Below are 16,705 nucleotides of genomic sequence, written 5' to 3' on the forward strand. Positions count from 1 at the left end.
TGGTACCTTCCTGGCCCGGAATCATGGCTGAAAAATTAAAGTTTTCTGCTCATTGAGAGGGAGTGGGGAATAGAAAGGAACATTAAGGCCCAAATAAGATTGACTGGATGTTCTTACTGGATAAAATGAAAGGTTAATTTATTAGGAAAACGGTAACTTTTGACTTCCCTCTCCTATGGGCAGGAGCACCTCTTGCACAGGTGGGTCTGTGTCTTCATACATGTAGGGGAGAGAACGCTTTGTAGGTGACCAAGGAGGGGCAAAGAAGCAGGGTTGAACGCCTGAATGTGAAAAGGTTGCCCTGGAGCCTGGCGGGGGCGGGATCCGGGGTGTGAGCCCAGGCAGCCTCACTTACTTCCTCTTGATGCTGTTCCGGAGCCGTTTGAAGGCAGAAATCATTTGTTTTAGAGCAAAAAGAAGCGTGTCTTTTTCACGCAGGGATCCCCATGTCTCAAGTGATGGCGGTTCCATGTGACAATCGAAGGCCAATAAACAGGAAATATGAGTGGATATTTAAGACTTAAATAAGACAGTCTATTCTGGCAGAGCATCTGTGAATCTGGGGGTCAGAGCTCTTCCTGGGGTAAACCAGGGTTTGTACCTTTAATGGAGATGCTAATGATTACTAAGTGCTTTTGTAGATAGAATAACCTTATATAATCCTTAGAATGATCCGGTGCAGTAGGTAGTATTACTGTTCCCATTTGACAGATGAGGAAACTGAGACACAGAGCAGTGAAGTGGCTGGTTTCAGGTCAGATGAGTGGCAGAGCCAGGGTGTGAACCTAGGCAGAGTGGACATGGAGCCCACATTAGTATCTCTCACCTGTTTTCCTGCCTTATGACCCCTTCCCTGTTCCCCGAGTCAGTGCAGCATTCAGAGGCTTACCTGACTTGTTTTTTCACTTTTTTTTTTTTTTTTTTTTTTGAGACAGAGTCTTGCTCTGTCGCCTAGGCTGGAGTGCAGTGGTGTGAGCTCGGCTCACTGCAAGCTCCACCTCCCGGGTTCACACCATTCTCCTGCCTCAGCCTCCCGAGCAGCTGGGACTACAGGCGCCCACCACCACAGCCGTCTAATTTTTTTGTGTTTTTAGTAGAGTAGGGGTTTCACCATGTTAGCCAGGATGATCTCGATCCCCTGACCTTGTGATCCACTCCCCTCGGCCTCCCAAAGTGTTGGGATTACAGGCGTGAGGCACCACACCTGGCCGTTTTTTTTGTTTTTTTTTTTTTTTTTTTTGAGACGGGGGTCTGGCTCCAATGTTGCTTAGGCTGGAGTGCAGTGTCATGACCTCGTCTCACTACAACCTCCACCTCCCAGGTTCAAGTGATCCTCCCTGCTCACACTCCCAAGTAACTGGGATTACAGGCACCCGCCACCATGCCTGGCTAAGTTTTGTATTTTTAGTAGAGATGAGGTTTCACCATGTTGACCAGGCTGGTCTCGAACTCCTGACCTCAAGTGATCCTCCTGCCTTGGCCTTCCAAAGTGCTGGAATTACAGGCGTGAGCCATTGCACCTGGCCTGACTTACTTTATTTCCTGCTGACTGTAGCCCAGACTGGCCAGGCTTGGGGATATTGTTTTGTTAATTTTATGGTTTTTTAAAAAAATTTAATTAATTTATTTTTGGAGGTAGAGTCTTATTCTGTCACCCAGGCTGGAGTGCATTGGCACGATCTTGGCTCATTGTAACCTCTGCCTCCTGGGTTCAAGCGATTCTCCTGCCTCAGCCTCCTGAGTAGCCAGGATTACAAGTGAGCACCACCACATCTGGCTAATTTTTTACGTTTTTGGTAGAGACAGGTCAGACTCCTGACCTCAAGTGATCCGCCCGCCTCAGTCTCTCAGAAGTGCTGGGATTACAGGTGTAAGCCACGATGCCTAGCCTGTTTTGTAAATTTTAAATAAAAGAAAACTGGGTCTGCTAGCAACTGTAGTTTTCAGCATGCCTGGGTTTACTAATTAAAGCCAGATCTGCTTTGTGGGTTGTGAAGTTTGATGGTATTTTAAAAAAAAAAAAAAAATCTTTTTTTTTTTCCGAAATGGAGTCTTACTTTATCACCCAGGCTGGAATGCAGTGGCGCAGTCTTGGCTCATGGCAACCTCTGCCTCCCAGGTTCAAGCAGTTCTACTGCCTCAGCCTCCTGAGTAGCTAGAATTACAGGTGTGCGTGCCACCACACCTGGCTAATTTTTGTATTTTTAGTAGAGATGGGGTTTTCACCATGTTGGCCAGGCTGGTTTCGAACTCCTGACCTCATAATCCACGCCTCGGCCTCCCAAAGTGCTGTGATACAGGCGTGAGCCACCATGCCTGGGCCCCCATATTCTAATCTAGGACTTGTCTGAAATAAACTTATGACCATCCTGTTTGGATGTCATGGGAACAGACATGAGTTTGAATCCCAGCTGTTTCTCACTCGCTGTGTGACCCTGGGCCAGTTGCTTTGCTTCTTTTTTTTTTTTTTTTTTTTTGAGATGCAGTCCTGCTGCTTCTCCCAGGCTGGAGTGCAATGGCGAGATCTCGGCTCACTGCAACCACCATCTCCCGGGTTCAAGCAGTTCTTCTGTGTCAGCCTCCCAAGTAGCTGGGATTACAGGTGTGCACCACTATGCCCTGCTAAGTTTTTTATTTTTTGTAGAGACGGGGTTTCACTATATTGCCCAGGTTGGTCTCTAATTCCTGGCCTGCAGTGATCTACCTGCCTCAGCCTCCCAAAGTGCTGGCATTACAGGCATGAGCCACTGCGCCAGCCCCTGTTTTTAAAAATGAATAAATAGGCCGGGCGCGGTGGCTCAAGCCTGTAATCCCAGCACTTTGGGAGGCCGAGACGGGCGGATCATGAGGTCAGGAGATCGAGACTATCCTGGCTAATACGGTGAAACCCCGTCTCTACTAAAAAATACAAAAAAACTAGCCGGGCGAGGTGGCAGGTGCCTGTAGTTCCAGCTACTCGGGAAGCTGAGGCAGGAGAATGGCGTAACCCCGGGAGGCGGAGCTTGCAGTGAGCTGAGATCCAGCCACGGCACTCCAGCCTGGGTGACAGAGCGAGACTCTGTCTCAAAAAAGATAAAAATAAAATAAAAATAAAAATGAATAAATTTGGAGGACTGCGTACAGTGGCTCACGCCTATAATCCCAGCACTTTGGGAGGCCGAGGTGGGTAGATCACCTGAGATCAAGAGTTCAAGACCAGCCTGGCCAACATAGTGAAACCCTGTCTCTACTAAAAAAAATTAGCCAGGCATGGTGGCATGTGCCTGTAGTCCCACGTACTTGGAAGGCGGAGACAGGAGAATCACTTGAACCTGGGAGGTGGAGATTACAGTGAGTGGAGATCATGCCACTGCACTCTAGCCTGGGCAACAGAGCAAGACTCTGTCTCAAAAAAAAAAAACAAAACAGGAAGATCAGACCTTATCAGTACCTAAACTTTGCTTCCTCCTTGTGAAGGGCTGCAAAGAACACATTGCTGTAAGGATGTGCCATCATTGAACCTGCCCCTGGTGGCTAACATTTGGTCCTGTCTCAGGCCACTCCAGACATGGCTGCAGTTTAGGTCTTTCTATATGTATTGTGTGCACGTAGACAAGTTCATCTGTAAATTGTTAGAAATGGAATTGCTGAGTCAAAGGGTCTGTACATTTAAAAAGAAGTTTTGTTTGTTTGTTTGTTTGTTTTGTAAGAGACAGGTCCATGCTCTGTCACCCAGGCTGGAATGCAGTGGTGAAATCATAGCTCACTGAAGCCATGAACTCCTCGCTTCAAGTCCTCCCAACCTCAGCTTCCCAAAGTGCTGGGATTACAGGGGTGAGCAGTACTCCCTGCTCTTTTACACTTTTTTTTTTTTTTTTTGAGATGGACTTTCACTCTTGTTGCCCAGGCTGGAGTGCAATGGCACGATCTCGGCTCACTGCAACCTCTGACTCCTGGCTTCGAGTAATTCTGCTTCCTCAGCCTCCTGAGTAGCTGGGATTACAGGTGCGCACCTCCACACCCAGCTACTTTTGTATTTTTAGTAGAGACAGGGTTTCTCCATGTTGGTCAGGCTGGTGTCGAACTCCTGACCTCAGGTGATCCACCTGCCTCGGCTTCCCAGAGTGCCGGGATTACAGGCTTGAGCCTCTTTTACATTTTTAATTGAAATGTCATTGGTGTACTTCTTTTGTTTACATCAATCTATAGCATCATGAATCGTCACACACCGAACATACTCCTTGACTAGCAGATCTAAAAGTGGATTGTTCCGGCCTCCAGAAGTCCCTTTCTGCTCCCACGCGGTTACTAACCCCCTAAGGTCACTATTGTGTTGATGTCTACCCATGTGAATTTACTCTGTTTGCTTGAGCCCTTGCATAGTAAGGGCTCTGTATGCATTGTTCATATTGCAAAGATACTACTAAATGGTCCTTCAGTGAGTGATAGCAGTTTCCACTCTCACCAGACATGTGTGAAGGCCAGTTCCCAAGCCCTTTCCAACGAAGTGGCTCATTAAACCAGTTTTTTTTTTTTTCTTTTTTGAGACGGAGTCTTGCTCTGTTGCCCAGGCTGGAGTGCAGTGGTGTGATCTCAGCTCACTGCAACCTCTGCCTCCTGTGTTGAAGTGATTCTCCTGCCTCATCCTCCCAAGTAGCTGGGAATACAGATGTGCACCACCATGCCCGGCTAATTTCTGTAGTTTTAGTAGAGAGTGTGTTTCACCGTGTTGGCTAGGCTGTTCTTGAACTCGCGACCTTCTGATCCACCCGACTTGGCCTCCCAAAGTGCTGGGATTACAGGCATGAGCCACCGCACCCAGCCTCATTAAACCTTTTGGCTTTATTATGTATGAGACAGATGGTCTTTTCCCTTATTAAGAATCCATCGATATTTTCTGGGAACTGCCCTGATTTTTTTTGCCGTTCTTCTATTGAGCTGTTAGGTTCTTTTGTTATTTTTGTTTGTTTGTTTGTTTTTGTTTTTTTTAATAAAGAGGCTTGCATTTTTTGCTGTTTGCAAGAAAGTATTTTGAGCAAAATAACTTTGACACTTTCCAGTCCTTTTTCCCCTACCAACATTTTAACAGCTTTTTTGAGGTATAATTGCACTACACCTCAATAGACTGCGTATTTAAAGTGTACAAGTTGACACCTTTTGACATATATACTTGTGAAAAATTACCACAGTCAAGATAGTGTTTCCTCTAATTTTTTATGTTCAAAATTTTTCAAAGTACCAAAATGCTGAAATAACAGAACAAGGAATAGCTGCAAACATCTCCCCTAAAGTCACCAGTTCTTACATTTCCCCCCAAACTTTTTTCTCTGCAAACACATCTCACAGACGCATACACACACGCACACACATTTATTTTCAGTTTTTGGCAGGATCATTTGAAAGTTAGTTGCAGACATCTTAATACTTTTTCCTACAGAACCACAATCCCATTGTCTCAGCCAAGAAACTTAAATATAGTACAGTGTTTTGTAATATACAGTCCATATTCAAATTGTCTTTATAGCTCATAAAAAATCCACACCCCAGTTAAGGACTGCTCATGCATTTGGTGTTCATGTCTCTAGTCTGTCAGAGTTCCCTCACTTTTGGTGGAGGAAGGGACTTAATTATGAATTTGTTTTCAGACAGGCTGTCACTCTGTAGCCCAGAATGGAGTGCAGTGGCGCAGTCTCAGCTTAGTGCAACATCTGCTTCCTGGGTTCAAGCGATCCTGCCACCTTAACCTCCTGAGTAGCTGGGATCACAAGTGTGTGCCACCATGCCTATTTATTTATTTATTTATTGTATTTTTCGTAGAGACAGGGTTTCTCGAAATCCCTGTGTTGCCCAGGCTGGTCTCTTAACTCCTGGGCTCATGCAGTCCTCCCGCCTTGGCCCCCCAAAGTGCTGGGATTATAGGTGTGAGCCACTGCCCCTGGCCCAGTAAGGGACTTTTACAGCATCGACATTTTTAAAGACTACGGACTGAATGTCTTTTTTTTTTTTTTTTTGAGCTATAATTCATATCCCATACAACTTATTCATTGAAAGCTCAGCGGTTTTTAGTATATTCACAGCACTGTACAGCTGTCACTACAGTCAATTTTAGAACATTTGCATTACCCCAAAAAGAAACTCTGTACCCATTAGCAGTCCCTACTTTTTTCCTTTGCCTCAACTCCCAGCCTTAAGCAACTGCCAGTCTGCTTTCTGTCTGACTGAGCCTCCTGTGGGCTTTTCTTCAGAACGGAGTCCTGTACAATCTGGCCTTTTGTGTCTGACTTCTTTCACTTAGCCTAATGTTTTCAAGGTTCATCCATATTGCAGGATCAGTACTTTATTCCTCTTTATGGCTTTTTATTTACCCGATCATCAGTTGATGGGCATTTGGGTTTATGTCACTTTTTGTCTGTTGTGAATGATGCTGCTCTGAACATCCATGTGCAAATATTTGTGTGGACATATGTTTCCAGTATTTTGTGTTGCATACCTAGGAGTGCAGTTGCTGGGTCATACAGGAACTTTTTGTTTAACACTTTGGGGAACCGTCACCCATTTCCAAGGCAGATGTACCATTTTACCTGCCTACCAGCAAGGTAGGAGGGGCCTCGTTTCCCCACATCCTTGTCAGCACTTGCTATGGTCTACCTGTTTGATTCTAGCCATCTTGGCAGAGGTAAAGTAGTATCACTGTGGTTTTGACAGACCAGAACTGATTTGTTTGTTTGTTTGAGACGGAGTCTCGCTCTGTCGCCCAGGCTCGAGTGCGGTGGTGCAGTCTCGGCTCACTGCAAGCTCCACCTCCCAGGTTCACGCCATTCTCCTGCTTCAGCCTCCCCAGTAGCTGGGACTATAGGCACTCGCCACCGTGCCTGGCTAATTTTTTGTATTTTTAGTAGAGACGGAGTTTCACCGTGTTAGCCAGGATGGTCTCGATCTCCTGACCTCGTGATGCAACTGCCTTGGCCTCCCAGAGTGCTGGGATTACAGGCGTGAGCCACCATGCCCGGTCCAGAACTGTCTTTTGAAATGTCCCACAGTGTGTATTATCTGTTTATTTCCTCCGGGTTAGGCTCAGACTTAGCTTTCATGGCAAGAATTCTACAGAAGGCGCCATGTGTCCTTGCTGAGGCAGCACCATATCGGGGCTCGTGGTGTCTGTTTGTGCCATCACTTTCTTGTTGGTTGACGCTGAGTTTGATCCCTGGGTTGAGGCTGGGCAGGCTTGCCACGCTGGGGGTGCCCTTTCCCCTTTGTGGTTCATACGTAGTCTGTATGTATGTTCCAGCATTTTCCATTCATCTGGCCTTTGCATTTCTGTGTGTTCTTCAGATGCTTGGGAAACCACTGAATGGCAGAATCTCCCACCCCCTCTCCCTGGCTTGCTGATCAAGATGCCTTTGCCCTCATGGCCTGATTTTCCACAGGACCCATTTGTATGTGCCTGAGGGTGATGGAGGTAAAGCGAGATGAGGATGCAGGAAGGCCGCTATCACCCAACCCCAGTGTTGGATGTCCCCGGGTGTTGGATGTCCCCACCTGACTGCTGTAAGAAGAGGGCTGATGAAATCCCAGGCTTGAAGCAATCTTGTTCCGTCCCACAGAGGCGATGGCTGGGCCTTGTTTGTCTGAGGCCTCAGGCATCCATAGTTTGCTCACCTTGTCCTCATATTTCAACTTTCCATTCTGAAAATTGTCCAACATACCCAAAGGTAGGGAGAGTAGAGTGAACCCTCGTTCACCCAGGTCTTCCCATGTAGCAACTTTCTGCCATTCTGGTTACTTCTTTCCTTCCTAAATTTTTTTTTTTTTTTTTTTTTTTTTGAGACAGAGTCTTGCTCTGTCGCCCAGGCTGGAGTGCAGTGGCGCGATCTCGGCTCACTGCAAGCTCCGCCTCCCGGGTTCCCGCCATTCTCCTGCCTCAGCCTCCTGAGTAGCTGGGACTACAGGCACCCGCCACCGCGCCCGGCTAAATTTTTTGTATTTTTAGTAGAGATGGGGTTTCACCGTGGTCTCGATCTCCTGACCTTGTGATCCGCCCGCCTCGGCCTCCCAAAGTGCTGGGATTACAGGCGTGAGCCACTGCGCCCGGCCTTCCTTCCTAAATTTTTATTGGGGGGTGCCTGGAATAATATTTTAAAGCTGATCCAAGATATTACTTCACCTTTGCATATTTCAGTTAGCATCTTTAACAATAAAAATTTTGTGAAAATCAAAACCACAATACTGGCCTGGCATGGTGGCTCAGGCGTGTAATCCCAGCACTTTGGGAGGCCAAGGCAGGCAGATCACTAGAGGTCAGGAGTTTGAGACTAGCTTGGCCAACATGGTGAAACCCCGTCTCTACTAAAAATATAAAAATTAGCTGGGCATGGTGGCACTCACCTGTAATCCCAGCTACTCAGGAGACTGAGGCAGGAGAATCGCTTGGGCCCGGGAGGCAGAGGTTGCAGTGAGCCTAGATCGCACTGTTGCACTCCAGCTTAGGTGACAGAGCGAGACTCCATCTCAAAACAAAACAAACAAACCAACACCACAGTACCATCATCACAGTTTATAATAATTCCTTAACATCTAATGCAGCTCCATTTTCTGATTTCCCTGACTCAAAATGTCTTTTTATAAAACGCTTTGAATTTGGATCTAAACAAAGTCTACACATGAAGTATCTTTTAAGTCTCTTTTTTAAATTTTTAATTTTTTTAAAATTTTTTTGAGACAAGGTCTTGCTTTGTCACCCAGGCTGGAGTGCAGTGGCATGAACAGCTCACTGCAGCCTCAGCCTCCTAGGTTCAACGATCCCCCAACCTCCTGCTGAGTAGCTGGAACCACAGGTACATGCGATCGTGCCCAGCTAATTTTTAACTTTTTTATAGAGACGGTGTCTCGCCATGTTGCCCAGGCCAGTCTCTAACTCGCAGACTCAAATGGTTCTCTGGCCTTGGCCTCCCAAAGTATTGGGATTACAGGTGTTAGCCATCATGCCCAGCCCCAAGCCTTTTTAAAAAAAAAATTAACATTATTCTTTTTATGAGTAGAGTTTAAAAAAGTCTGTTCTTTTAGAGTTATAGAAAAATTGTGAAGATAATACAGGGAGTCGCCATATACCTCTCACCCTATTTCCCCCATTATTAAAGTTGTATATTGATGTTCTATTAATGAACCAATATTGTTACATCAATTATTTGCTGAATTCTGTACTTTATTCAGACTTCCGTAGTTTTCCTACCACCCTTTTCTGTCCCAGGATCCCATCTGGGATCCCACCCGACATTTGGTCCTCAGGTCTCCTGAGGTCCTCACGGCTGGGAGTTTCTCAGGCTCTACTTGTTTTTGATGACCTTGACAGTTTTCAGGAGCATTGATCAGGACCCTCCCCTCCCCTCCCCTCCCCTCCCCTCGACGGAATCTTCCCCTGTCACCCAGGCTGGAGTGAAGTGGTGTGATCTCTGCCTCCCAGGTTCAGGCAATTCTCCTGCCTCAGCTCCTGAGTAACTGGGACCACAGTTGCATGCCATCATGCCCAGCTAATTTTTGTGTTTTTAGTGGAGACAAGAGGTTTCACCATGTTGGCCAGGCTGGTCTTGAACTCCTGAACTCAAATGATCTGCCTGCCATGGCCTCCCAAAGTGCTGGGATTACAGGCGTGAGCCACCGTGCCCAGCCGCTCAGGGATTTTGTAGGATGCTCCCTATTGGAATTTGTCTGGTGTTTGTCTCATAATGAGACTGGGTGATGAGTTTTGGGGAGGAAGACACAGAATTAAGGACTATTATCGTCCCATCACTTCCATGGTACAGCGAATCATCATGATTTACATCGCTTTTAATTTTAATGCCCCCACCTCATGCTTTTTCTTTTTTTTTTTTTTTTTTGAGACGGAGTCTGGCTCTGTCGCCCAGGCTGGAGTGCAGTGGCCGGATCTCAGCTCACTGCAAGCTCTGCCTCCCGGGTTTACGCCATTCTCCTGCCTCAGCCTCCCGAGTAGCTGGGACTACAGGCGCCGCCACCACGCCCGGCTAGATTTTTGTATTTTTTAGTAGAGACGGGGTTTCACCGTGTTCGCCAGGATGGTCTCGATCTCCTGACCTTGTGATCCGCCCGTCTCGGCCTCCCAAAGTGCTGGGATTACAGGCTTGAGCCACCGCGCCCGGCCTCATGCTTTTTCTTGAATGCCATCTTATTCTGTGGAGAAGCTGGGTCTCACCCCATAGCATCTCCGCCATCTGCATCTGGCCGGGTGCATCTTCATGGTGGTGTTTCCCTGTGCCCCATGTCCCAGATCCCCAAGAACCAGTGGTTAGATCTAGAGGCCTGGCCAGGGACAGTGACTCATGCCTGTAATCCTAGCACTTTGGGAGGCCGAGGCGGGCAGATCACTTGAGGTCAGAAGTTCAAGACCAGTCTGGCCAACATGGTTGAAACCCCATCTCTACTAAAAGTACAAAAAAATTAGCCAGGTGTGGTGGCTTACGCCTGTAATCCCAGCTACTCAGGAGGCTGAGGCACAAGAATTGCTTGAACACGTGGGGTGGGGAGCGGAGGTTGCAGTGAGCCGAGATCGCACCACTGCACTCCAGCCTGGGTGACAGAGCAAGACTGTTTCCAAAAAAAAAAGATCTAGGGGCTTGATACGATTCAGGCTTGCATTTTCACCCGATTTCTGATGGAACCGCCTCCAGGCTTGGGGCTTCTCTGTACGCTCCTGTGTTTGTGTACAGTGCAACCCAGTCGCCTAAACAGCAGACATACATTTTCTCCCATTCTGGAGGCTGGAAATCTGAGCTCGAGGTGCCAGAGTTGCTTTCTCCTGAGGCCCTGCGTCTTGGCTTGCAGATGGCCACCCTCTCCCGGTGTCTTCAAGTGGTCTTTCCTCTATACTTCTGGGTCCTACTCTCCTAGTTGCATAAGGACAGCAGTCAAATCGGATTAGGGCTCACCTTTAAGATCTCATTTCAACTTAATCACTTCCTTAAAGACCCTGTCTCCAAATACAGTCCCATTCTGAGATCCTGGGGTTTAGGGCTTCCACATAAGCCTTTCAGGGGACACAGTTCAGCCCATGTTATTCCCCCCAGGGCTCCTATGTCTCCATCCACACAAAGTGGGTCAGGGTGTTACACACCAGAGCAGGCGGAGCCAGCCCCACAGGGAACAGCAACTTCTCCAGCCAGATGGTTAATCGGCAGGTGATGGGATCCTCCCTGAATTCACCCTCTCCTGCCCGGGGCAAGTTTTCAGGAGGGCACAGGTGCTGTTCTTTCCACCGTGAGAAAGAACCTCTGACCTGCACCTTTCTTAGCAATGCCAGGAGCTGCTCGGGCACGCCAGCCTCTCAGGCATGGCAGGTTTCAGAGCACCTGCCTGTCAGCTTGTGTTACATGGGAGGTGGCCGCTCAGCTTGCAGGGAGTTCCAGGTTGCCACCCTGTAGCCCATGAATCCAACAAGTACCTCAGCCGCTCTGACACACTGGGCACCTGCCGTGTGCTGGGCACTGTGCTGAGGTCTTTACAGGTTCCACTCTTGAATCCGCTCTTAGTCCCATTTCTCCCACGGCGGAGAAAACTGAGGCACAGAAAGGTTCAACAGTATGAACAGGAATGTCCCTTCCTCCCAAAATAACTGCTTCCACGCACCCTTTCCTGGGCACTTGGTGGCATTTTTTTTTTTTTTTTTTTTTTTTTTTTTTTGGAGACGGAGTCTCGCTCTGTCACCCAGGCTGGAGTGCAGTGGCCGGATCTCGGCTCACTGCAAGCTCCGCCTCCCGGGTTCACGCCATTCTCCTGCCTCAGCCTCCCAAGTAGCTGGGACTACAGGCGCCCACCACCTCACCCGGCTAGTTTTTTGTATTTTTTAGTAGAGACGGGGTTTCACCGTGTTAGCCAGAATGGTCTCGATCTCCTGACCTCGTGATCCGCCCATCTCGGCCTCCCAAAGTGCTGGGATTACAGGCTTGAGCCACCGCGCCCGGCCCTTGGTGGCATTTTTAAAAGCCTGTATTCTCTTTTTTTTTTTTTTTTTTTGAGATGGAGTCTCGCTCTCTCACCCAGGCTGGAGTGCAGTGGCGCAATCTCGGCTTACTGCAAGCTCTGCCTCCTGGGTTCATGCCATTCTCCTGCTTCAGCCTCCCGAGTAGCTGGGACTATAGGCACCCACTACCACTCCCAGCTAATTTTTTTGAATTTTTTTTTTTTTTTTTTTTGAGATGGAGTCTCGCTCTGTCGCCCAGGCTGGAGTGCAGTGGCGTGATCTCGGCTCACTGCAAGCTCCGCCTCCTGGGTTCACGCCATTCTCCTGCCTCAGCCTCCCAAGTAGCTGGGACTACAGGCACCCGCCACCACGCCCGGCTAATTTTTTTTTGTATTTTTAGTAGAGACGGGGTTTCACCGTGTTGGCCAGGATGGTCTCGATCTCCTGACTTTGTGATCCGCCCGCCTCGGCCTCCCAAAGTGCTGGGATTACAGGCGTGAGCCACCGCGCCCGGCCATTTTTTTGAATTTTTTAGTAGAGACGGCGTTTCACCGTGTTGGCCAGGATGGTCTCGATCTCCTGACCTCGTGATCCGCCCACCTCGGCCTCCCAAAGTGCTGGGATTATAGGCATGAGCCACCGCGCCCAGCCTGGCCTGCTATTCTTTTCTCACAAAAGCCTTTCTTTTTCCCTCCATTTGAATAAATTATAGAAATTGCTATATACTGTCTGGGCGCGGTGGGTCACGCTTGTAATCCCAGCACTTTGGGAAGGTGGATGGATCATCTGAGGTCAGGAGTTTGAGATCAGCTTGGCCAACATGACAAAACCCTGTCTCTACTAAAAATATAAAAATTAGCCGGGTATAGTGGCACATGCCTGTAATCCCAGCTACTTGAGAGGCTGAGGCAGGAGAATTGCTTGAATCCACAAGGCAGAGGTTGCAGTGAGCCGAGGTCATACCACTGTACTCTAGCCTGGGTGACGGAGCGAGACTCTGTCTCACCCCCCAGCAAAAAAAAATTGCTGTATATTGACAAACATATACAAGTCACACATATTTTAAAGAATTGTAGGTTGAGCGCGGTGGCTCCACCTGTAATCCCAGCACTTTGGGAGACTGAGGTAGGCAGATCACCTGAGGTTAGGAGTTCAAAACCAGCCTGGCCAACATGGCAAAACCCTGTCTCCACTATTTTACAAAAACTAGCCAGGCTTGGTGGCGCGTGTCTGTAATTCCAGTTACTTAGGAGGCTGGGGCAGGATAATCGCTTGAACCTGGGAGGGGGAGGTTGCAGTGAGCTGAGATGGCGCTAATGCCCTGTAGCCCAGGTGACAAAGCAAGACTCTGTCTCCGGAAAAAGAAAAAAAATTGTGACAGGAAAAGCTGGGCATGGTAGCAGCTGCCTGTGGTCCTAGCTACATGGGAGGCTGAGGTGGGAGGATTGCTTGAGCCCAGGAGTTTGAAACTGCAGTGAGCCACAATTACCCCCACTGTACTCCAGGCTGGGCAACAGAGCAAGACCCTGTCTCCAAAAAAGGGGGGGGGCATACATTCTGTAATCTATTTACTCATTATTATTACTTTCTGCTATTTCTTGATGTTGCTGGATATGTCCATCCTTTGTTTTTGTTGCTGTGGATATGGACTCCATTTTATGAGCAGATCACTGTCTTATGTGTCTCTTCCATTGTCCACGTATGTCTGGCCTGCCTGCAGCTCTTTAGTGCAGTGCTGCTCTGAAGGAACATGTGCAACTGCCTCTCTGAGTCAAGGTCCTCAACCTGGAGTGTTCATCAGCATCACCAGGAGGCTTGTGGAAACAAATTGCTGGGCTCCATCCCTGGAGAGTCTGAGGCAGTGGATCTGGGTGGGGCCCTGAGAGTCTGCATTTCTGGCAAGCTCCTGGGTGATGCTGCTGCTAGTTCGGGCACCACCGCACTCTGAGAACCACTGAGCTGGGATGTGTGCCGTGACACGGAATCTCTGGAAGACCTCTTTGTGGTTGTGGTTCTGATTTACGCTGGTCTTCTGCAGGCCCTCCTCCCAGATCCCCCCACCTACCCCCACCCAAGGAAGGGGCAGTCACCCTCCTCGTCTCTCTAATGCAGCGGTCCTCAACCTTTTGGCAGCCGGGACCGGTTTTGTGAAGACAGTTTTTCCATGAACTGGGTGGGGGGATGGTTTCGGGATGATTCAAGCACGTTATGTTTATTGTGCACTTTATTTCTATTATCATTACATTGTAATATAGAATGAAATAATTATACAACTCACCATAATGTAGAATCAGTGGGAGCACTGAGCTTGTTTTCCTGCAACTAGACGGTTCCATCTGTTCCGTCTGGGGGTGATGGGGGACAGTGACAGATCATCAGGCATTAGGTTAACACAAGGAGCATGCAGTTCACAATAGGGTTCACGCTCCTATGAAAATCTTTTTTATTTTTATTTATTTATTTTTTTTGAGACAGAGTCAATGGTGTGATCTCAACTCATAGCAACCTCCACCTCCCAGGTTCAAGCGATTCTCCTGCCTCAGCCTCCCAAGTAGCTGGGATTACAGGCGCTCACCGCTACACCCGGCTAATTTTTTTTGTATTTTTACTAGAGATGGGGTTTCACCACATTAATCAGACTGGTCTCGAACTCCTGACCTCAGGTGATCCACCTGCCTCGGTCTCCCAAAGTGCAGGGATTACAGGCGTGAGGCACTGCGCCCAACCATCTTTTTTTTTTTTTTTTTTGAGATGCTGTCTCCCTCTATCGCCCAGACTGGAGTGCAATGACACAATCTCGGCTCATTGCAACCTCTGCCTCCCGGGTTCAAGCAATTCTCCTGCGTCAGCCTCCCAAGTAGCTGGGATTACAGGCGTGCACCACCACACTCAGCTAATTTTTTATGTTTTTAGTAGAGACGAGGTTTCGCCACATTGGCCAGGCTGATCTTGAACTCCTGGCCTCAGGTGATCTACTCGCCTTGGCTTCCCAAAGTGCTGAGATTACAGGCATGAGCCACCACGCTCAGCCTAACATTTTTTCTTAAGGTAAATTAGAGATAGGGTCTCATTTGGTTGCCCAGGCTGGTCTCAAACTCCTGGGCTAAAGCAATCCTCCCACCTCAGCCTCCCAAAGTGCTGGGATTATAGGTGTGAGCCACCATGCCCAGCCTCTATACCATTTTTTAGGGCTAAAATGTTGGTGTCCTCATAGGACATTGTGAAGTCAATGCTTCTGTTAGAATATTGGACATTGGCCGGGCACGGTGGCTCATGCTTGTAGTCCCAGCACTTTGGGAGGCCTAGGAAGGCGGATCACTTGAGGTCAGGAGTTCGAGACTAGCCTGGTCAACATGGTGAAACCCCATCTCTACTAGAAATACAAAAACTAGCCGAGTGTGGTGGCAGGCACCTGTAATTCTAGCTACTCAGGAGGCTGAAGCAGGAGAATTGCTTGAACTCAGGTGGCAGAGTTTGCCTTAAGCCGAGATTGCGCCAGTGCACTCCAGCCTGGGTGACAGAGTGAGACCATGTCTTAAAAAAAGAAGAATATTGGATGTCGACAGGAGTCTTGAACACTTACCATGTGCTTAAAGCATTTCACATGAATATCCCATGTAAAGCTCACAATAACCAGATGAAATAGGTACTGTTATCTCCATTGTTAGTGCAAACCCTAAAGCCCCAGAGAGCTTATGAATATATATAATATGCTCATGGAAACCCAGCTAGTAAGAGGCAGAGCTGGGATTTGAACCCAGGCAGTCAACAGCCCGGCTTGTGCTTTCTCAGCCACAGTGCTACCTCTGAGGTTATTGGCATTTTCTACTCTCCTAGTTCCTGATTCAGCCCTGCTCTTATCTCCTCTGTCCTGTAGGAACCATCCAGTCAGGATATCCAGTTTAAAATGCTGTAGCTAGCTGGGCATGGTGGCTCATGCCTGTAATCCCAGCACTTTGGGAAGCTGAGGCTGGTGAATCATGAGGTCAAGAGATCGAGAACATCCTGGCCAACATGGGGAAACCCTATCTCTACTAAAGATACAAAATTAGCTGGGTATGGTGGTGCATGCCTGTAGTCCCAGCTACTCGAGAGGCTGAGGCAGGAGAATCGCCTGAACCCAGGAGGCGGAGGTTGCAGTGAGCTGAGATCGTGCCACTGCACTCCAGCCTGGCGACAAAGTGAGACTCAAAATAAAATAAAATAAACTACTGTAGCTGCCCAGGTGTAGTGACTCACACCTATAATCCCAGCACTTTGGGAGGCCGAGGTGGGCAGATCACCTGAGGTCAGGAGTTCAAGACTAGCCTGGCCAACATGGTGAAACCCTGTCGCTACTAAAAATACAAAAATTTTAGCTGAGTGTGGTGGTGCAAGCCTGTAGTCCCAGCTACTTGGGAGCCTGAGGTGGGAGGATTGCTTGAACTTGGGAGGTGGAGGCTGCAGTGAGCCGAGATCATACCACTGCACTCCAGCCTGGGTGACAGAGCAAGACCCTGTCTCAAAAAAAAAAAAAAAATGCTGTCGCCAATTCACAGAGGCATTTACCCTGCACACATGAGCCAAGTGGCCCATGTAGGTGGGTTCTATTATGGCAGCACTCTGTGTGCTGCAGCCCTGCGGAATCCCAGCCCCCATGGATACCTTGGTCAGCCCTTACAAGGGAAGGGGTGTGTTTTACTCAGTTTTGCTCAGTTGTTGGGCTGTCATCAATTTGTATCAAGTTCAAGTTCATCCCCTGGGCCAGTAGACCAC

At 48.3% G+C, this 16,705-nt stretch overlaps 1 protein-coding gene across 1 annotated transcript in view; it reads left to right on the forward strand.

Moving 5' to 3' along the window:
- The window catches only part of BRI3BP (BRI3 binding protein), a 38,046-nt gene that overhangs the window by 1,347 nt on the left and 19,994 nt on the right, over positions 1–16,705 (forward strand). The window lies entirely within an intron of this gene.

Source organism: Chlorocebus sabaeus, chromosome 11 (genome assembly GCF_047675955.1).
Source record: "Chlorocebus sabaeus isolate Y175 chromosome 11, mChlSab1.0.hap1, whole genome shotgun sequence".
Lineage (NCBI taxonomy): Eukaryota > Metazoa > Chordata > Mammalia > Primates > Cercopithecidae > Chlorocebus > Chlorocebus sabaeus.